Raw genomic sequence first — 22,324 nt, 5'->3', positions numbered from 1 at the left:
AACTAGAGAAAGCCCGTGCGCAGCAACGAAGACCCAATGCAGCCAAAAATAAATAGAATAAATAAATTTATTTAAAAAAATAAAATCTTAATAAAAAAAAAAATTTCGTGGCACCCTGGGAGAGGTCCTCGGTGCTCTCTTCTGTCTTATTCTTTCTTCAACTGTACCCAACTAAACTTGACAGTAATTATTGAGTTTATCAATAACTACATTTTCATTAGCAGAATTTGTAGCTGGTTTTTCTTCATACCCAGCTGGTCTTGCCTCCTATCTGCCTGCTTTTTGTTTTACAAATGTCTTGGGTTTTCAACTTTCTTTCTCCTTATATCCCTTTGAAACACTTCTCCTGTTTGCTGATTTTGGTGACCATCTTTCCTGGCATCCCCTTGCCTCCTGGTTTGGAATTGAGGTTTGCAGGTGGCTCTGGAGTTGGAGCTTGCTGTGTTTCACTGTGCATTCTTCCTCCCTCTCTGTTCCCCCCTCTCTCTCGCCGTGGTGTTGCCTCCGCTCTGACCCAGCGGCCCCAGTTAATGACCAAGTCTACTACTGATGGTTCTGGCTTCCCTCGGGGGCAGAGACTCTGGCAAGGTGCTGGCATTGCCCTTGACCTGCCCACCTGTCCAGGTCTGCTTCCTTCTCCCTCCCTTGGACTGCAGCTTCTGGCAAGTGGCTGCCCAGGCCATGGCCACTGCTTCCCTTCAGTCTCATGTCACAGGTAGGGGGGTGCTCTTTGGTCCCACATAGGGGGCCTGGCTTTGTCCCTACCTGACTTGGGGTGCTTTTACTCCCCATTATGTCAAAAGGAGCCAAAATGGCCAGTTTTCCTCTTCTGCTCCCAGACCCAGAAAGCCGTGCCCCAGCCTCACCTACCCCCACTTGCAGGTTTGTGTCCTGTGCTGGTTTTGTTTTTTTTTTTTATTTTTCCTTATTGAAGTATAGTTGATTTACAATGTTGTGGTGTTACTTTCAAGTGTACGGCAAATTGATTCAGATATATAGATAGATAGATAGATTCCTTTTCAGATTCTTTTCCATTATAGGTTATTACAAGATACTGAATTTAGTTCCCTGTGCTGTAACAGTAGGTCCCTGTTGGTTACCTATTTTATATATAGTAGTGTGTATATATGTGTCCTGTGCTGTTCATTGAACACTGGGATGTTTTACATCTACGTGTTCCTGTGCTTTTTTGGTTTTCTCGTATTTCTAGTCTGTCTTTACTCAGCATTTGAGAACAGAAGATCCTGAAAGGATCGTCCTACAAAGCCATCTTGACTTAAGCATTTCCCTGAAACTGTGTTTCAAAAGAACATTAAAATCAAGGAAGATTCAAAGTTCTCATGAATGTTTCCTTTGGCACTTAAAATAATAGTCCCAAGCAACCAAGAGAAAGGAACAGGAAGCCACACTGTGATGACAGCATCTTTATGTGATTTTTCCCAGACCAAAGGTACACGGGGTGGACAAGGAAAGAGACCGATGCTGGGGCCTCATCTGAGCATCTACGTTAACTCAGTGCATGACCTTGGCTGCCAATTATTGAGCTCCTCCTCTCTTGCTGTTAGACTGAGACCTCCCCCACCAATTCTGAAAGCCTGTGGTTCTCTAACCAAAGGGTAGCATAGCCCAGTGTCATGTGATCCCGAAGCAGTGTCCCAAGTGTTCTCTTCTTACCTACTCCCACCCTCAAATGACTGCCTGGCCACCACCTCCAGGGCTGCCATTCCAGAAATTACAGCACTTAACAAAGCCTCTTTGGGGTCACAGAGAGAAATTTTGCTCAAATGCTACTTAGCCTTTTCATTTTTCTTCTTCCTTTCCCTCTGACCCAAATTTGAATTCCTAACTAGTGTTTCAGAAAGTCCCAGTTGGGAGGTAAAGGGAAATAGGGGTGACTGTCTCTATTCCACAGAGGAAGACATTGCAGCCAGCAAAGTTTCAGGAACTTGCACGAGGTCACCCAGCAAGTGGATAAGGCAGGACTTTTGAAGGCAGGTCCATCTGCTTCCACAGCTGCCCCACCTCAGCATAGCATGCCATTCCCGGGCAGATGGAGGGTGGTCCTTTGAGCAGCTGCCATAGTAACAAGGGTCTCTATAGTATCTCTCCATCCCCATTGATGGCTCTCGGAGCAATTCCTCAGTCAGAAAGCCGCAGGTGACCACGGGTACTTACCAGCAACTCTAGCACCCACCCAGATTTAGGGCCAACTTTTCTACAAATATCCCACTAAATCTTGGCAGTTGGGGCCTTTATTGAAATCCTGGGGTGCAATTTTTGCAGATCAAGTCAAGATCTCTTTCTCCACTCACCATCACTTAACTCTCAGGGCACTGTTACAACCTCAGAGCAAAGCTCCTCTGCCAAGTGAAATAGGTCTCTACTTTCTGTTGTTTTCTTGACTTCATAATTCTTGGCTTAGAGCAAAACTGCGAAGCTGGCAGCTTTCATCCCCACCGCCCCTGCTGGCTCTCTGCTCTGCACCCTTTCCTCCCTTCAGAGGCCCTGTCATCCTTACCCCCGCCCCTCATTCCCACCACCTCCTCACTCAAAGCTGCTCACACCAGAAAGACAGAGATTTGGGCATGGCAGCAAAAAGGGGACTCTGTCCCAGGGGATTTCCATATTGAAGAGAGTGCATTCTTTAAGCGTGCACCTGTGCGCATGCGCGCGCATACACACACACACACACACACACACACACACACACACACAACCCCCCCACACACACACCCCCCACACACACAACCCCCCCACACACACACACCCCCCACACACACACACCCCCCCTACACACACACCCCCCCACACACACACACCACACACACACACACACCACACACACACCCCCTACACACACCTCCATACACACACCCCCCCCCCACACACACACACCCCCCACCCACACACCACACACACACACCCCACACACACACCCCCACACACACACACCCCCCACACACACACACACCACGCACACACACCCCACACACACACAACCCCCCCACACACACACCCACACACACACCCCACACACACACACCCCACACACACACACCCCACACACACACACACCCCCCCACACACACACACCCCACACACACACACACCCCCCACACACACACACCCCCACACACACACACACACACCCCCACACACACACCACACACAAGGTGTATTGTTTTATGATTAGATAACTGACACATGTACATCACAGAAAATTTGAAAAGTACAAAAAATATAAAGAAGAAAGTCAAAACCTGTAATCCAACCACCCAGACAAACCTCCATTAACTCTTTAATATGTTTCCTTCCAGTTCTTTGTCTTAATGTATATGCGTATATGCCTGCATGGATATATCACACATATATACATTCTAGGGTCTGTTTCAAGGCTATCTTGTTTCATTGCTGTGACTGCCAGTTCTACCTCAATACCACAGTGCTGACATTATTATTGTTTTATAATCGACTTTAATCCCTGATGGCTCGAATTCTCCATCATCACTTTTTTTCAACATTTTAAAAATTATTCTCAACTCTTTTTCCTGGTGAATTTTAAATTTATTTATTTTTTTAAAATTTATTTTTGGCTGCATTGGGTCTTCGTTGCTGCACGCGGGCTTCTACTCTTTGTTGCTGCGCGCGGGCTTTTCTCTAGTTGCGGCGAGCGGGGGCTACTCTTCGTTGCGGTGCGTGGGCTTCTCATTGGGTGGCTTCTCGTTGCGGAGCACGGGCTCTAAGCACGCGGGCTTCAGTAGTTGTGGCACAGAGGCTTGGTTGTTGTGGCTCGTGGGCTCTGGAGCGCAGGCTCAGTAGTTGTGGTGCACGGACCTAGTTGCTCCGCGGTATGTGGGATCTTCCTGGACCAGGGCTCAAACCCGTGTCCCCTGCATTGACAGGCGTATTCTTAACCACGATACCACCAGGGAAGTCCCCTGGAGAATTTTAGATTCATTGTGATAAATAAGCCATTGCTTGTTGGGTTGCAAGTTTATTGCACTTATAAATTAATTGGGTAAAATTGGCATTTTTACAATATTCGAATTTTCCGTCCAGAAATATTGTATGTCAGACCTAGATCTTCTTTAATATCTTTCAATAAAGTGAAAAGATTTCCTTCAGATGGGTCCTACTTGTTCTTTTTGAGGTTTCTTAATATTTTTAATTTTTTGTTGGAAATTGGGATCTTTTTTCTTTACATGCTTCTGATTTGAATTATTGACTTGGAAAACTTATCCTGCATCTAACTCTTAGTCTCTAAATAATTCTAATACTTTATCAGTTGATTCCCTCCTTTTCCCAGGAAGATAATTATACCATCTGCAAATAATAATTTTATCTTCTCCTTCATATGTATAATTTTGTGAGTCACTGTACAACTTTAAGAACCATGTTAAATAATATCAGTAAAATCAGTGATTTTTCTTAATTTACTATGGATTATTTCAATCCATTAAGGAACTGTTTTTCTAATCTTAGTTTTTAATCTTTTAAATCGAGATTGGATATTGAAACTTCTCAGATATATTTTCATAATCTGTTGAGATTATCATATTTTTCTTATTTGACTTGTTAATATTAGAAATTACCTTTATAAGTTCCTAGTACTAAAATATCTTTATATTTCTAGGATCACACCTACTTTTTCCTGGAGAAATTTTTAAATGTACTCTTGAATTTGATTCATTGATGTTCTATTTAGGATTTGTACAGCTGCCATATGCACAAGTGAGATTAGTTTACAGCAGCATGTCCCAAAGTCTGTTCTATGGAACACTATTGCTATGAATTGTGCTACAGAAAAAAGGAAGAGAAGGGAAGTCCTGTGTTAAAACTAATTTAGAAAATACTACATATCCCTCTTGGAGATTCACAAGGTATATTCCCATTTTAAGATTCTGAGACAAGCTGGGGTTAAAAAGAGAAAAAAGAGAGAAACTTGGGTTTAAATTCGCATAACCCAGCATTTCCCAAACTGATTGACCATATGAGTCCCTATCTCACATAATTCCTATTAACATCTTGCAGAGCTCATGTCTGAGGCATGCACTTTGGGAACTGTCTTTGTCAGTGTTGACACTGGTTTCGCTGGAAACCTCTTCCATCAGAAGTTCCAATCGAAGGCTTATAATCAATTAAACTCTGTTGCTGCTCCCCTACACGATAAGATACTTATTGTTTCTTCCAATTAAAGTTGATGCCTTTCAGTTTCATGATTCTGAGACATTGTCTCACTCCACTGGGTCCCTTTGGGATCTCAAGGATGCAGAAAAACTCAACCTTCAGATGGATCCAGTTCGGGGTTGTCTTTATTTAACCTTCCCTCCAAGCTTGACTGGCTCTTCCTTGATCTTCTCCTCAGTTCACGGGACTACATGGCCTTGGCCCTCCGCCAGTGATGTCTTCACTCCAAAGCAGGCTGACTCTTCAACTCAAGCGACCTTATGTGGCCCAGGTGACTTTTCCTCCATCCCTTGCCCTGCATCCTGAAACCGTCTGTTCCCACTCACCATCCCCTTTGCTCTCTCTTCTCCCAACTCCAAAATCCCACTTTTTCTATAAATACCCAAGAGATACTCAAGACTGAGAAACACATAATCTTAGTCGCTAAAAAGTTCCCAGAAGCAAAACCCTTCTAAACGTTGCGGGGGATAGATAGATTTACCGTATGGCCTCCACCCTTTGGCAGCTCTGATTCTTGTGCTGGGGATGAACAAGTATCAAATCATTACAGCGAACCTTTTGCCCAGCGCCTGGCATAGGAAGAGCTCAGTAGCCATTGACTAACATCACACTGAATAGAAAGTGATAAGTGCCTTATAGAGTTATGTGTATGGTGTGTGGTTAATCTTCTGAAGAATTCACAGAGCAGTGACATTTGAAAGGGGTTTTAAAGGATGAATAGGAGCTCATGTGGTAGAGCAAGGAGGCAATGAAACAATTTGCAGCTGAATCAGACTTTCCAAAGCTCTTTCACGTACCAACCCCACTCGATCTTCACGACACTGTGAGGTAAACTTCATTGTTGCTAAACCCATTTTTCAATTGAGGGGGTTAAGGATCACTTGCAGCAATGAGCTTTCCCAAATCAAAAGATTTCAGGAATACATGAGTAGCTGTCCTAGCACTCTGATAACAAACAGCCATTCTTAAGAGGTGTTGAGGTCCCAGGAAAACAAGGCAGGTGTGGTCCCTGCCGTCATGGAGCTCATAGGCTAGATTCACAGAACTTTAGGGCTGCAAATTCTCCCCATGTGGAGGTCTTTAGCGCAGCAATTGGTGAGAGAGCTGAAGAAATTGCTTTTTTCCGCAGACTGAAGCTGGGCCCACATTTATCCTAGGAGTAAATGGTGCAGCAGCCAGAGTGTGAGGCCGGCAGACACCCTCCAGGTGGGTGTGGGCAGGGCGGGGGGCACCCCTGGCTTACATCTGAACCTCCTGGGGAGCCATAAAAAATACTGGTGCCAGGTGTGCCCTGGACCACTGAAGTCAGAAGCTGGGTTTTGGTGGGAGGGGGTAGTCATGGGTACGTTTAAGCGTCCCACTTGATTCTAATGTGCAACCAGAGTTATAAACCAGTGTTCTGATAGAAAGATTGGGGCAGTATAGGGACACAGTTGTGAAGTTCTAATTCTGCTTCTTTACTTCTCTTTCCCCTGCCTTCCTCCTGTATCCCTGCAGCTCCTTTCTGCTGGTCCCATTCTGAGCACCCACATCTGCTCCATCCCGTCTACCTAACATGGGGGCTGAGATGTGCTCCTGGGTTCATCACCACCAAAGGCTTCACTCTCAGATCCTAAAGATGCATTTGAAAGGGGCCTTCTCAGGGAGGACTTAATGGTCATAACGGTGACAAATAAGACACAGAGAGAGCCAAGGTGCAGTGGGCCTTCGGGTTTCTGTTCAATCGCACCACAGAGGCAGCCATCTGCTGGGTTGAATTATAGGGCTGGGCCTGGTGTACAAACGTAGGTCAGCTCTCACTGGTGAGACTACTTTCTCTCTCCCCATCCCTGCCTCAGATATCTCAGGGGAGTTAGAAGAGACTCATATCCTGCTGCTTGCCCATGGCCAGAATGGCTCCAGGTACACAGCCCAACAGAGGCCGGGGCCTGGAGCAGAGCAGGTGCCAACCCAGCTGGGGAGCTCATTTCCCACACCCCCCGCCCTCCCCACCTCTCACCTCCCCTCGGGCATTTTCTCAGTGACCCAGAGAAGGAACAGAAGTCCTGCAGTCTCTGCCCAGACACGTGGTATTATGGGCCTTTGTGAAGCTGAGCCTGCCCTGCCCCAAGACCTTGATGCTTTCCTAGGGCGGGGGTGATTCCCCCAGCCTGCAGCAACTGGAACATGTTCTGGAATTCATCTGGATTACCAGGGGCCATGAGAGGAGGTGGACGGGGACACTGACCAAAGGTCCCAAAGCGATACAGTCCAGCTTACCTGATACCAGAGAGTGAGATGTTACGGTGACAGAAGCCAGCTTTAGGACTGTCATCCTATTGGTTGGTTATCACTACTGTTATCTGATTTACATATTTCCATAAGTATTTATTGCACTAGATCCCTGTGGCCTTAAGTCGATGGTGTAATGGGAAAAAGGACCCACAGACGAAACCCTGCCTGTGGATGCAGAGTGTTAGATGGTAGACTCCCCAGCCATCAGCTGGATGGAGGTGGGTGTCCCCGCGGAAGTCTGCCTATTGGTCCTCCTTGGCCTGATTTCTTCAACTGCAGAATCAAAAGAGCACTGCTGACTCCAGGGCTGCTCCCCTGGGATGTTGTAAAAGTGAACAAGTTATTGATGGCAGGGAACTGGCAGTCTCTGAGTGGAAAGGGTAATAAATCAAACATTCCATTACGTCTGTTTCCAATTTCTCCTTTCAGTGAATGTTTGCTCATTGTCTGCAGCATGTAGCAGCATGCCCCTGCTCTAGTAATGCTAATCTTCTTTGTGTCATAGGTTAAGAGCATAAACTCGGGATCCAGTCTGCTTAGATTTTAATCCCAGCTCTCTACTTCCCAGCTGGGTGACCCTGGGTAAGTTACTTCACTTCTCTGTGCTTCAGTTTCCTCATCTGTTAAGTGAGGATAATAATAGTACTTACCTCACCGGGTTGTTATAGAGAATAAATGTGTTAATATACGTAAATGGCTTAAAATCGTGCCAAGCACATAATAAGTGCTCAACAAATTTTCACTACGAAGATGATTAATACATAGCACTTTCACATAATGAGTTCACAGAAGCTTATTTATCTGTTTGGCACCTAAACTCTAACACAGTGTTTTTCTAACTTGTCTGATGTTTAAAAAACAAAAATACCCAAGGTACTGGTGAAAAATAGAGGTTCCAGGCCACCGCCCTGAAGATTCTGATTCAGCAGGTCCAGAAGGGATCCGAGAAGCAGTATATTTAACAAATGGCCCAGGTGATCCTAATGAAGAGTTTAGGGAATCAGCTGCTGTAATGGGGCTAAGAGGCAAAACCTGGCCTCTTCTGGGTTTCCCTGCACTCCCTCTGCTGGTTAATCTGAAACGCCAGGGGAGGGAAGGCTCTTTCACTTTGGAGCTTTGGGAAAGCTCACATTGTCTCCCCCATCCCATTTCAGCAAGAGAGGCTTCCTAGAAGAGGTGGAGGGATTTCCAGGACTGGAACAAAGGGAGAGACCTTGGCTCACAGACAAGACGACGGTGAGTTATTGCAAGACTGGGGACGCAGGAGAAGAAGTGGCCATGGCAGGGTGGGCCGGGGGTGCCTAGAGGCACCCGAGTTTGGCACTTCTTTGAGAATTGCACATGTTTAGAGTCCTGAGCTTCACGGCATCTGGCCGGTCTCTCCAGGCATCTGTTCTTCCCTACACCCAGGATAAAATCCTGAGGTCCCTGTAAGCTACAGGCCCATTTTCCCAGAAGTTTAGACCCTGTTCTTGAATCAGGTGTTCATTGATTGAACCACATCTCCTGAGCATTCACCAGGCGTTGGGAACACAAAATTGTGTGAGTCTATGACCAAGAGCTTCTCTCCGAGTGTGATTCAGACCTCTCTCCATGGAGAAGCTCAGAAGCTTGGTGTCCCGTGGAAAGGACATGTGAGAAGCTATTAGCAATGCCAAGTGACAAGTGTCTGCTAGTGGTCCACCACCGCTGCCATGGGAGCTCTGAGGAGAGGGGAACTCTTCTGGGGAGGTGAGTGTTGCAATCTTGGAAGGCTCCTCAGAGAAGTTGAGCCAGTTCTTGAAGGATGAGAAAGTGCAATCAGACTGCCAGAGTTAGAGGTATTCTTTTTTTTTTTATAAATTTATTTATCCATCTATTTTTGGCTATGTTGGGTCTTCGTTGCTGCACGCCGGCTTTCTTTAGTTGCAGCGAGCAGGGGCTACTCTTCGTTGCGGTGCACGGGCTTCTCATTGCGGTGGCTTCTCTTGTTGTGGAGCACGGGCTCTAGGCATGCGGGCTTCAGTAGCTGTGGCACGCGGGCTCTAGAGCGCAGGCTCAGTAGTTGTGGCACACGGGCTTAGTTGCTCCGCGGCATGTGGGATCTTCCCGGACCAGGACACGAACCTGTGTCCCCTGCACTGGCAGGCGGATTCTTAACCACTGTGCCACCAGGGAAGTCCCAGAAGAGGTATTCTAATTTTTTAAAAAATTAGAAGAAAGACACCAAGGTGTAAAAGGGCACAGATGTGGCTGGAATGCAAAGGCTGAGCATGGGGATGGGAAAGTAGGTTGGTCTGGCTCCCAAAGATCCCTGCGTTCCATGCAAGGCATCCCTCCCTCCCCATGGGGAGAGCAGCAGAGACGAGAAAGCCCCAGGATGATGTCCATCCCCAGCAATGTTCTTCACTTCCATGGAAAATCCAGCCCCTCACTCATCTAGGAACAGGAAGCAGCACTCACTGTAACTGAACCTTCTGTCGGGACTTGCTTTACCCACAATCAAATCCTGGCCCAGTCTCTGCCTGAGACCAAATTAGGCCCTGGTGTTATGTGCTAGCCAAGTCTCCTCTGGTGAAGGGGGTGTGGCTTCATGGTCATTTTGTAACTTCCCGAATGCGTCTTTGAAGCTTTGGACCAAGCCAGGACCTATCTGTGCCCTCAGATCTCTATGAAGGAGAGGGTATAGTTAGAGCCGTTATCCTCAGAGTGTGCTGGGCAGGAGGTGGCGGGGGAGGCGCTTTAGGATGGGCCCTTGCTCCTGCCTAGATGCCCCCTCCCACCTGTCGTGATGCTATAAATTCTTACCATCTGAGTCACATTTACAATCCTGTAGAAGTGGGTAAGGCTGTGTCACCTTGGGTTGGTAAGTCACAGGTGTTTATTGGTGCTCCTTCCACACTTCTCTATCTTCGCACCTGTCACCTCTGTTTAGACAGCTGCCACATTTGCTTGATGATCAGGCCTATTAGCTGTGTCCGGTATTTTCGATTGCCAGCAGGACATTTATGGCTGAGAGCAGTATATCTTTGTTGTTAAGGACAGGGACTCTGGAGTCCGTCTGAATTTGGAACCGGTTCCACCTCCTATGTGACCTTAACTTTTCTTTGCCTCAATTCTTTTATCTATAAAATGGGAATAGGAAAGTACCTACCTCCTTGGGCTGTGGGGAAAAGAAAATGAGCTCATATACATAAATTTCTCCAACAGTGCCTGGCACACGGTAAGCACACAATAAAAATTAGCTGTAAATATTATCTCCTTTCAGAAGTTCTGCTCTCACTTCAAACTCGTATGTCGAAATGGAGACCTGAGTTCTTAGTTCTGGCCTGGTCCCTCCATTAAAAAGCTCTAGAGGCTCTTATATAACAGGCAAAGAAATGAAGCCCAGGGTGATGAAGCGACTTGCTCAGGGTCACACAGAAAGCCAAAGGGAAAGCTGGTGCTTCCGACTCATGGCCACTTCCCACGAGCTTGCTCGCACCAGCCCGGTGACCCCACAGGAAGCTTCGGGCACTGCAGAGAGCCCTTGAAGAACAATTTAGACTTAGTACCACAATCACCTGGGCCACTTATTGAAAATGCAGATTCCTGGGGTCCCCTATTGGATTCTGATCCAGTAAGTCTAGGATGGGGCCCCAGATTCGCATTTTAAAAAGCACACCTTCTTCCCTTCCCCCAACCAGGCAATTCTGATTCAGCTGGTCTGCACTTTGAAAAATGCCTCTCAAAAGCCAGTTTCCCTCATGTGCTGCCACTGGAGATGAAATCCCAAGCAGGGCCCAGTAAGGCCCTCTGGCCAGCCCTAGGCTGCACTAGTGCAGTTACTAGGCATGCCTGTGGTCCCTCAGAGGTATTTCAGGAATTTGGTCACATTCTTTCACACTCTCATCCTGAAAAGGAACTGCCAGTCCTTCAGACAAAGATGAACCTGTACCCCTGCAAAATCAGCGGGGCATTCAACACCAAGATTATCATTCCACTGAGCATTGTTTACTGCAATCGGAACACTGGGAGCGAGGGGGATTGTGGGTAATCTGATTCATGGCACCTCCCTCCTCCATGGGTGACCTCATCAAAGGCTCACTGCATGCAATACTGCCTCAGAAGCTTCCATCCTAACTTCCCTACAACACTGACTGTGTGACCCCTCTTACCAGAGGGAGGAAATCAAATACTCGAAGAAAGAACAGATACTCAAAGAGCAGTGTTTTGAGATAGTGGCAAGAAGGACAGTTCTTTATATCTGCTTATTAAGGGACTCTGGCTGTGGACAACTATCCGCTAGGAAAAGAGAAAACATTCCCAAACTAAGTGCTCAATTCTGAGATATTTTTTTAAATGTTGACAGGAGTCATCCAGCTTATGGAAGATTTCATTTTGGAGGGTCTTAAGAGCTGTTTCTTCTCAGCTTTTGACTTTCTCTTGCTCAGAACTTGTACCCGGGCCTGTGTTCATTTATTTCCATTTCTGAGTTATCACTGGGGCACAGAGATAACAAGGTCTGCTGATCAGAATACAGCTGTGAGGACTAAGAAAGACCATAATAACCGTCCTGCAGCAATCTGAGGTTGGCCTTTGTCAGCAGTGTGGCCTGCGAGGGCAAGTACATAACCTTCAGCATCACCCAGAATGGGTTCCAGTCCCAGATCTGCTGGCCTCTGGCTGTGGGCCCTTGGACGGGTTACTTAATTCTGAGTCTCCATTTTCCTGTCTGTAAAATGTGGATACTTATATTGAACTTACAGGGCTTTTGTGCTGATCAAAGGACACAGTGAATGTCTAGCATGATGCCCATCACAAGACAGCCAATGTATAGTTGTTATTCTTTTCTTCCCTATTTTCTTCTTGGTAACAGTGATTGTGATTGTGCCATTGTTCAACTAAAGAGAAAAGGAATCATTCTGAAGCTAGAAGAAAGGGAAATGAAATAAAGCATATTTAACCCATCCAGTAGAAGGCAATAAAGAAAAAAAAAAAGAGAGAGAGAAGGAAAGACACAAGTAACTAGAAAACAAAAAGTGGTAGAAGTTAGTTAAAATATATCAGTAAACAAAACAAATATAAATAGATTAAACTCATCTGCTAAAGGAAAAATTTTCAGGTTGGATTTACTTTTTTTCCATTCACTCATTCAGGAAATAATTATCTACTATGTTCTAGGCACTGGTTAAGGCCCTGGAATCTAGCTAAAAGCTATTCACAAAATATACATGTAAAGACAAAGAAAGAAAAAAGTTGAAAGCAAAAGATTAGGAAAAAATATACCAGGTAAGTATTAACTAAAAGAAAGTTGATTTAGCAATATTAATTCAAAGCAAAATAGACCTTAAGACAGAAACTTGGCAATAAAGAAGGTCTTGATAAAGGGAACAGTTCACCCAAAAAATATAACTATCTTGAACCTATACTCATAACATAGCCTCAAAATACATAAAGCAAAAACTGACAACATTGTAAGGAAATACTGACAATCCACATCATAGTAGTAGATTTTAATCACTTCTCTCAGAAAGTGTTCCAACAAACAAAAATTAGGAAGGCTATAGAAGATTTGAACTACAGGTTAAATTTATGACCCTTGCACCTCATAAGTAAAGAATAAATAGCTTTTCAAGTAAAACTTATAGGAATTAATCATGTACCATATGCCACAAAGGCACTAAAGAATTGATAACATACAATGAATTCTCTGTGCAGTGCAATAAAATTATAAGTCAGTAACCAAAACCTTTCCACACAGAACCCATGTGTTAAGAAAATTTCTAAGTAGATTTCTAAATAATTAATGGGTCAAAGAAAGAATAATCATGGAAATTTTAAAATATTTTGTAACTGAATAACGACGAAGTATTACATAGCAAAGAGCAACATAAATTCAATTACCACCCCACGGGCATCTCCATAGCACAGCGATATGCCAAGAGCTTGGGGCTCAGACAGCAGATGGAAGCCTTGAAAACTAGAGCAGGTGGAGTTACAGTAGTGCTAGAGAAGATTATTTCTCAAATACCATTTTTTTTAAAGTTGAAGTATAGTTGATTTACAATATTGTGTTAGTTTCAGGTGTATAGCACAGTGAGTTAGCTATACATACATATATATCTCTATTCTTTTTCAGATTCTTTTCCCTTATAGGTTATTACAAAATATTGAGTAGAGTCCCCTGTGCTCTTCAGTAGATCTTGTTGGTTATCTATTTTATATATAGCACTGTGTACATGTTACTCTCACATACCTTTTATTCCTCCCTGCTTTCTCTTACACTGTTGCCTCTGTCTGGAACGCCTTCCGCCCCTGCATACCCTCCAACTGCCTACGCACCCTGACCCTCATCTGGTGAACTTCTTTTCATACGTTAAGAACCAGTTCAATCGTCATTGACTCAGCTTACCCTTGGCTCCCACAGCATCTCTTTTCAGGAGCACTTTTTGATCACAAGTGCTGTACGGTGTACATGTTTCTTCTTTTCAATAGCTATAAACTCTAAACAGTAGGGGCTACGTCCTAGTCTTCTTCACCTATCTAGAGCCACACACAGTAGGCACTCGGTAAGTTTTTGTTGAAAGACCATTGGGATTTTCATCTCCACCCTACGTCTTTAATTACCTGGAGAATTTCAGACTGTGGCCTGCCTACCATGGCTGGAGGGAAGCCCTCCACTCTGGTTTCCAGAGCTGTACCACGGAAACTCCCACCATTTCTGTGCCAGGGAGAGCCAGAGAGCCACATTCCTACCAGGTCATGGCCCCCACTGAAACCACAGTTAAAATGCAATGCCACCCTGAAGGAGGACGCTTTAAGTCAGAGCCCAGTATTTTTAGCAGATTTCATTTCACAATCTGCCCCCGGAAGTCTGCAAATTTGGACCTTGTGCCCAAACCCTGCGTAGAAATTGGCATTCACCTGCTTTTACAGAAAGAAGTAAGATTTCACTCTAGGCAAGGAAAAACCTCAACAAAGACTGCATTTACCTTCCTAGGGGGCCATTTGCCTGATGTGAACTGAATCCTAAAATGCAAATTCTTTCTTGGGGAATGAGTTTGGCAGCTGATGTTGCAACATTGCTCAGAACAATTTGAAAACAATTCTGTTATTATTACTATCATTATCATTATTTCAACCTAGCAATTAAGTTAATATGGTTAAGTCAGCATTTTCAGCAAATTGTTATGGCATGAAGGAGTGTGTGTGCGTGTGTGTGTGTGTCTGTGTTTGGGATTACAGCTGTCATCATCATTTCTATTCTGTTTTAGGGGTTAAATATTTAACCACAAGTATGTGCTGCAGGCTGAAACCTGATGAGTGAGGGGGAGCCAGGGAGAAAGGGGGGCTCCTAACCATACTTTTTATTAATATGAAGGTAATCAACATGACTGTTTAATAAAGTATGCGTAAGCTGGCCTATGAGGCCACAATAGATCACGTGTGTACACGTCAGCATCTCAGCACCTCCCATGGATCCTGGCATTCTCCATGTCTGAGCACTGTGGCAGCCCATAGGAGGCTAAAGTGAACTTGACTTAAGCAAGTGGAAGCAGCACTTGTGGTGTGTATCCCCCAGAGGCCACTACTTGATTTATTAGCACCTCTACAATTACCCAACACTTCAGCAGACCTGTAAAGCAGGGGAGGGGGCGAATAGCATTAGATCCCTTCCATGGAGTCAGGGCAGCATCATTGAAAAAGTTGGAGTGTTGGAGTCAGCCAGACCTGAATGTGAGTCCTAGCTGTGTGACCCTGCGGAGATTACTTAACCTCTCTGAATCTGTCTTCTCATCCACACAATAGTGGCTATAACCCTCTCTCTTAGGGTGTTTATGAAGATTAAAAGGGATAAAATTTATATCACATTTACTCTGTGCACATGCACTGGAGGCACTCACTAAAGAGCAGCTACTTGGTTGTTACGGTTATTCTGTTCTCATTAGTTCATGTCATCTCAATGCTTATTTTCTAGCCCAATGCCTACCTCAGGGCTCCCATGGTACTTGTTGACCAGGGCCGTTCAGAACCTCGATGGCCAAAAGGACTGTCCTGAAGACACCCAGGAAGATGCACCCCACCTCTGGGAATCTGTCCACTCTCTCCCCTGGCCCTGGGAAGTAGTTTGAGATGTCCGGCTGGGCATTGCTCTTAGAGGACAATGTGTTTACAAGCACTGCTAGGGCCATGGTGTGCAGGCTGGGATGGGACCATCTGCTCAGGGATTGGGTTTGGGTCTCCCTTCCCTGGGGACTCCCTGTTGATCTGTAGTGTTCCTTGGGAGGCACTCACACGCACACACTCATACACACACTTGTACACACGTACACAGACGTACATTCACACACACACACACACACACACAGACATACACTCATACACAGCATTATGCCTCATCTTCTTTTTGGAGACTTCGGTTTGAACTGAATATCTTGGGCCATCACTGCAATGGCAGTACCCCTGTTCAGAGCATGGACATAAAAGATACATAAATAATCTTATCAGTGGTTTAATCCCCCATCCTTAAGCTTACTTTTTAAAACTTGGAAATAATAAAAAGGTAGAAAATAGAGGGGAAATATCTATAGTCCCACTCTCCACAAACCTTTGCTAACACCTAGCAATATCTCTTGCAAGTCTTTATGCATATTTTATTTTACATCGTAATGATTATCCTATGTATTTAATATCTGTGTGTATGCCCTGCTTCTTTCACTTAATTTTATAGAATAAGCATCATTTTAATAGTTGCATAATATTCTGTAAAGAAGGATACACCACGATTTATTTGTCCCAGTCGTTGGAATCTTAGAGTGCTGTCCAAATGTTTGCTATTATAAATGGAATTATGAAATCAAGTTTTTTCTGCTTTGGGAGTTATTATCTCAGGAATTATTTTCTAGAAATATAAGGTTAAAGGTTATATGGCTGTGTACCACTGAGTACCACTGAGTACCAGAGATGACGTTAGGGTTCAAAGAAACAAACTTCTTAAAGTATTAGAAAAACTATGAAACACACAAAATCCCTGTTTCCATAAGTATTATTGTTTAGGATTTGGCTAAAGTATGTATTTAAGTTTTATAAAAAGAAGAACTACTATGTAATAAAAGTTCAGACCACACACTGTTATGATAAAAGCTGTAAAAGTGCAGCAGCAATGTCCATCCTGGTCAAATAGGCGGAGCCCAGCCAATGCCCTTAGAAGGAATTAGGGACAAGGGCAGGAAAAATGAGGGAAGAAAATGGCTTTCCACACACATAGGACCACATGCTAATGAAAATTCAGAGACCCTTGGAGGGTTGGGGGTAAGGTGAGGGCAGCATTTTATGCTGTTATCAGACACTGTTACCTGAGCGGGAGGGAAGGATCTAAGAAAGCGAAGGGGCCGGAACAGACCTTAGGGTCCTAGACTCCACCATGGGGGTTGAGGGTACGGGGAGAAAGGAAAAGATGAGAACAGGCAACTCAGAGGGAAATTTTGTACACTAATTTGCCAGTTTCACAACGTCACCTTGAAAACTAGTGTCGTCCACCTTGAAAACAAGTATCATCCAAGTAAAGCCAGAGCTGAGTGCTGTTTCCCTGGTGCTAAAATATCCAGGTGATACAACATTGTAAATCAACTATACTCCAATAAAAAATATTTTAATAAATAAATAAATTTTAAAAATAAAATATCCTGGTGTGTGGCAAGAGCATGAGCTTCCGATCAGCCAGACCTGTGGGCAGATCCTGGTTCTGCCACTTCCTAGCTGTACGAAGGCTCAGTTTTATAACTTTGAGTGGAGATGGTAGTGCTACTAATTTCATTGCACCACTGGGAGGACGAGAAATGATGGATGTGCCCAGCCCAGTGCCTTGCACAGAGACGGGCTTCAATAGAGGCCAGTAGTAAGAGCTGGGGAAGGGGAGGGGGAGGGGGTAGTAATGACAAGTAGTGACAGTGGGGGAGAGAAGAAGAAGGGGGATGTGATATGGTGTTGAATAGCAGTAGTGCTGCTGGTGGTAATTACACCCCCCCCCCCAATAATTCTTGATTCTCCTCCGCAGAACCCAGAGGACATCCTGCCTCACCCAGTTTTTTTCAAAGGAGTCCCAGCAAAGGAGAGGTGCCTGACTAGGGAATCCTACATACCTACCAACTTCCGAAGGGCCAAAACTGGTAAGAACTGTTGAGAACCTATGATACAACTATAGTGGGTTAAATGGTGTCCCCCCAAAACTCATATCCACCGTGAACCTCAGAATGTTACCTTATTTGGAAATAAAGTCTTTGCAATGTAATTGGTTAAAGATCAGGATGAGATCATACTGGATTAGGATGGGCCCTAAATCCAATGACTGGTGTCCTTAGAAGAAGGAAAGAGGATACACAGAGGGAAGAAGACCATGTGAAGACAGATGCAGAGATTGGAGTGACGCTACCATAAGCCAGGGAACACCCGGAATCACCAGGAGCTGGAAGAGCAAGGAAGGATTCTCTGTAGAAACTTCAGAGAGAGCACAGCCCTGCTGACAACTTGACTTGGGACTTCTGGCCTCTAGAACTGTGGGAGAATAAATTCCTGTTGTTTTAAGCCACCCCAGTTTGCAGTACTTTGTTGCAGCAGCCTGAGGAAACTAATCCACCAATCATCTCAGTTTACAGAGGAAGAAACCAAGTCCTGAAGAGAAACCAAGGTCATCACTGTTCACCCACAGAAAGGGAGCAGCTAAACAGGGGCTAGAACCCAGCCCTCGACCCCCATCCAGGGCTCTCCCCTTAGGGAATGCCCCAAGTCTTTGGCATACAATCTCACACCTAGGTTTGGGCCAGAGAAAGGCCTATTTTGACAGGGCCACATATCCCTGTGTATGTCCTCCCCAGAGAGCACTCAGTGAGTGGAACCCACTTTTCCCGATAATGACTTACTCCTCAATTCTGGGTGAGAGCTCTGACTGGTACATCATCTTGAGACTGCCGAGTTTGCTTGTAGCTGTCATGAGAGAGGAAATGCCAGCAAGCCCCCTCCCCCTGCTGAGAAGTTTATCCCCAGAGACCTTGCTGACTGACACATGGTGGGTGCTTCATAATAAATGAAAAATAAACTTAAATAACGTGATAAGTATCCGTTGCATCAGTGAGTGTTGCTGCATTAATATGCCCAGGTGTCCCTTTAACAGGGCACAGAGTTTTCTGTTCTCATGTGAATAATTGCTTGCATTTGTCCGGGAACGTCCTAGGAGCCAGGTACTGTGCTAAGTTTCTCCATCAGGCCCCGCCGGAAGCAGGTTGAACACTCATGTCACTTAATTTGAGGAGAGTTGAAGAAAGGGGCTATTTACAAAAGTGTGGGCAGGGTGTGGAGGAGAGTGCAGCGCCCCAGGGTGGGTGGTGTGGAGCCATCGCCACCCTGGGCTAAAGGGATAAGAGGTGGGAGAGGCGAGAGCTGTGAGGACAGGAGCTGTGACACAGGGTCGAGGGCCACGCCTGTGGGTGGCACCCAGCAGGGAAGGAGCCAGCTTCAGCCTCCTCGTCCTGTACGGGATCCAGAGGGGCAAAGGGAAACTTGCCTCTCCTCTCAGGTGTCAGCTGGCTTGTAATTATATCCGTTAATTTTCACAATAACCCTGTGAGGTAAGTGCTATTGCTACCAGCCTGTTTCAGAGATGAGGAAACTCAAGTGAAAAAAAGAAACCATTTCTGGTCATCGATGGGCCAGGATTTGAACCCAAATCTCTCTGACTCCACAGACTATAGAGTTCTGTTCTTGTGTATTAGGCCATAATTTGCCATGAAGTTAGCACCAGCTAGATGCCGTTGATGTGAGTAACTTCAAGAACACAGATGATAGTCAAGTGTTGTAAAACAATTAAGAAGTAACAAATTTTTAGTATTTATTAAATTTTGTTTTTAATAGAATGTATTTAATTATAAGCTTATATAATTTACTCTTTTATAATGGCAACGTTTAACAACTGACTTGCAAAGTTCCTGAAAACTTAACAATCGTCTCTTGCAAGCCAGTATGGGCTATCTCCAGCACCCCTGAACAGCTAAATTTCTCTTCTGTGGCTTAAACAGTACTATCTCCCCAAATTAATTACTGTTTTGGGGAGAAGAGTATATTCATAATCTAGTAGCACTGTTAGATCATAGAACCCACATGCATGCAGCTCACACTGATGGAAATGTTGAGAAGAAATCCAAAGAGAGGAATCCATATCCATTGGTGACCATAGACTACAGGACATGGAACTTCTCCTTCCTTGGTCCCTGCTGGTCCCTAGGATCTGAGGGGCCATGAGAAGGACTGGAGAGGAGAGGACGGCTGAGCAAATGGCTGAATGGGCAGTACTCTAGAATGAATGTCCCAGGGCAGGGGTATCAGAAGGAGGGGCTGGAAAGGATGGATCCAGAGAGTTAGAAACTTCTAGTGGCGAGGGGGAGAGGTTTCCAAAGGAGCTGGGTGGAGATGGGAAGACCTGGACCCTTGCTAAACTGTGGGAGAAGCTCAGGGTTTGGTGAACCAGGTCAGATGTCACTGGGACCTCCGCTTGTGATAGACTTTAAGTGCCTTTCCTTTAAAATTCAGGAGCAAGTCCAAATTAATAAGAAATGGGACTGTTCTTCTCCTGTGTTATAATTCCAAAGTGGCCGCAACCTCTTCAGTAGAGAACTCAGCTTATGCCTTGTTCAGCCTGACGTGGCTGTTTTAGGAAGCCCAACAAGATGGGGTGGCAAAGGAACGCTCATCTATTCACTGGCCTCAGAGGAGAGGGACCTGTAGCCTTTCAAGCACCCAGTGACTCAGGGTTCCAGGAGGCAAACCCGCCAATACTATGGGAGGCCCTGAGAGGACCGGCAGATAACCCACCCTTCCGCTCACCCCTGTAGATTTGAGGATGCTGCCTTCTGGAAGGAGAGGGGAGGGACCCCACGTCTGGGTGGCATCCCTGACCCCACCTTGCACATAATACTGTCGTGGTTGCTTCAGTTGCCTGCTTCCTCCCCTAGATCCTATACTCTTTGAAGGGAAAAGAAGGTGCCATCCCTAGCACAGGATCTGGTGCGCAGAAGGTGATCAACACATGTTTGGGAGTATGAATGAGACCCCCGAAGGAGCACGTTCAGTCTTCCCAGGAGAAGAAAGCCCCGAGCAGCTGGAGGCAGCAGCGAGCAAGTGAGGGACGCTGGCCCAGGAGCAACCAACAAGATGTGTAGTCGATGGACAAATGTCATGTTTGGCTCCAAACCAGCTTGAGGCCCTGGGAGAAGACAGAGAAGGAGAGAATGGACCCTGGCCTTCAGGGACTTTCCCAAGGGAAGGAGCTGCGTACACATGAGAGGAGCAAACAAATCTGGACTTGAGGTGAGTTCATGGGCTCCTCTGTGACGTGGGGTGACTCTTCTGAGGTCTCGGCAGCAGGATGAGTATCCTGCCCAGGGTTTTTGCTTCTCAGCCAATGCCGACTGCGCCCCTCTTTCCTGGACCCAGCAGTGGTGCTGAGGAGGGCTGGCAGGTCACCTCCAAAGGAGGAGACTTCAGACACGTGAGGCTGTTCCAGGGCTTTCCGGGGGTACTGGAGATGCCAGGTGGAGAGAAAGGAGGAGAGAGGAAAGGAGGCATCCTTGGAGGTGGAAAAACGCAAGTTAAGCCTGGAAAAATGCATTGAGGTCTGGATGGTGCTGGGGTTTAGGTGGGAGGGAATGCGGGCCCAAGTCGGAAAGATTTGGTAGTCCAGAGGCTGGAGTGCTAAGCATCTGGCACTTTCACAGATCAGTTTCTTCATACATGTTGGCGTAGGAGGGAGTTAACATTCATTTGTGTCATTGTTTATTTAATGTGTATTAATCAACACCAAAACATCAGCCCCGTGAGGGAATGCGGGGAATGCGCCTGGTTTTGCTCACCAGTGTACCCCCTCCAGGCACTTAGTAAGTGTTTACTGAATGAATGATCAGAAATTGGGCCAGGACTTAGTAAGTGTTCACTGAACGAATGATCAGAAATTTTCAGTTTGTATGTTTGGTGTTAGATTCCAAGGCAGCTCAGGAGCCAGGGAGGCGTGGCCAGGAGGCTGCAAGCCTTGCAGCTCATCTTCTTCCAGTCTTTGGTATGCAATGGGCTACTTTTAGCATCTCACTTGAAGTCCAAGTTCCTTAACTAAAAAAAAAAAAAAAAAAAAAAAAGTTTGAGTTTAGCAACCAGTGGAGCAGGTGTCCCCTAAGGCCCTGGGTGCTCTGTCATTCTGGGCATGGCCCAGTGGCATCACCCAGAGGGCTGTGCGTGAATGGGCCAGGCCCTGGTTCTCTAGGTCAATCTGTCTCCACCACTGGTTGTACCAGGACATTTGCCCACTTTGAAGGGCACCTTTCTCTAAGTTCAGGGCCTGATCACCAGATAGGGCCTTTCCTTTCCCATTGCCTGAGACCCCAAGGAAATGGCACAGCAGAAGGCCCACTTCAGTCTCTGCAGGCCCAGTGTGCTCACCCCCTTGAGGGGGCGGATGCCCTGACCTGCTGAAGAGTCACCCCGAGCCCTGCTAGCTCCCTCTAGCTCCCCAGATTTTCCAGACCTAGACTCAGAGCAGCCAAATCAGTTGAAAAGAAAAAGTATATATATCCGCCCTCCACACCCAGACTCCGTTCACTTGAGCTGGGGAAGTGCCAACAAAAATAGCATGATGTCATCCCCCTGCTGATCCTGTTAATCCCTTTTCTGCCGAATATTGAGTCTTGGTTTTTATTTAAAAGTGATTTTATTGTCAGAGGCTGGTTAAAAACCTCTGAGAGCTGTGCCAGGAAAGCTGGTGGTGTCTTTGATGTGCAGAACAGTGCAGGGCCCTCAGCCTCTGAGGCCTGACAAGGAAAGAAATGGGATTTGCAGACGGCTGGGAAGCTGGAGGAATGCT

Source organism: Eubalaena glacialis, chromosome 2 (assembly GCF_028564815.1).
Source record: "Eubalaena glacialis isolate mEubGla1 chromosome 2, mEubGla1.1.hap2.+ XY, whole genome shotgun sequence".
NCBI classification, from domain to species: Eukaryota; Metazoa; Chordata; class Mammalia; order Artiodactyla; family Balaenidae; genus Eubalaena; species Eubalaena glacialis.
This window is presented reverse-complemented; position numbering follows the sequence as displayed.